At 56.8% G+C, this 507-nt stretch overlaps 1 long non-coding RNA gene across 1 annotated transcript; it reads right to left on the bottom strand.

Annotated features, from left to right (window-relative positions):
- Window positions 1–49: 49 nt before the first annotated feature.
- LOC104916045 lies at window positions 50–501 on the bottom strand. The gene is made up of 2 exons (XR_796518.2): window positions 441–501; window positions 50–294 (listed from the first exon to the last, which is right to left on the bottom strand). It is a non-coding gene; the product is annotated as an uncharacterized LOC104916045 (long non-coding RNA).
- Window positions 502–507: the final 6 nt, after the last annotated feature.

Genomic DNA, 507 nt, shown 5'->3' with positions numbered 1-507 from the left:
ACCTCCAGGATTGCAGCGCGGCTGCTTTGCCCCTCCTGCACCGCTGCTGTGCATTGCAACGGGGATTTATTGCCCTGGAGATTTGCACCCCGTGCATCAGAACGCAAGTTTATTGCAAGCCGTGCATTGCACCACAAACACCTCACACCTCCAGGATTGCAACGCGGCTGCTTTGCACCGTCTGCACCGCTGCAGTGCATTGTAATGGGGATTTATTGCCCGGGAGATTTGCACCCCGTGCATCAGAACGCAAGTTTATTGCAAGCCGTGCATTGCACCACAAACACCTCGCACCTCCAGGATTGCAACGCGCCTGCTTTGCACCGTCTGCACCGCTGCTGTGCATTGCAACGGGGATTTATTACCCGGGAGATTTGCACCCCGTGCATCAGAACGCAAGTTTATTGCAAGCCGTGCATTGCACCACAAACACCTCGCACCCTCCCCACCCCAACAAGGCGCACACAGCGCCGTGCACCGCTTTTAACCCCTTCCCCTCTCACCACC

The sequence above is a fragment of the Meleagris gallopavo genome, unplaced genomic scaffold, assembly GCF_000146605.3.
Source record: "Meleagris gallopavo isolate NT-WF06-2002-E0010 breed Aviagen turkey brand Nicholas breeding stock unplaced genomic scaffold, Turkey_5.1 ChrUn_random_7180001866269, whole genome shotgun sequence".
NCBI lineage: Eukaryota > Metazoa > Chordata > Aves > Galliformes > Phasianidae > Meleagris > Meleagris gallopavo.
Note: the sequence above shows the minus strand (reverse complement) of the source record. Positions and strands in the feature narration are given on the sequence as shown.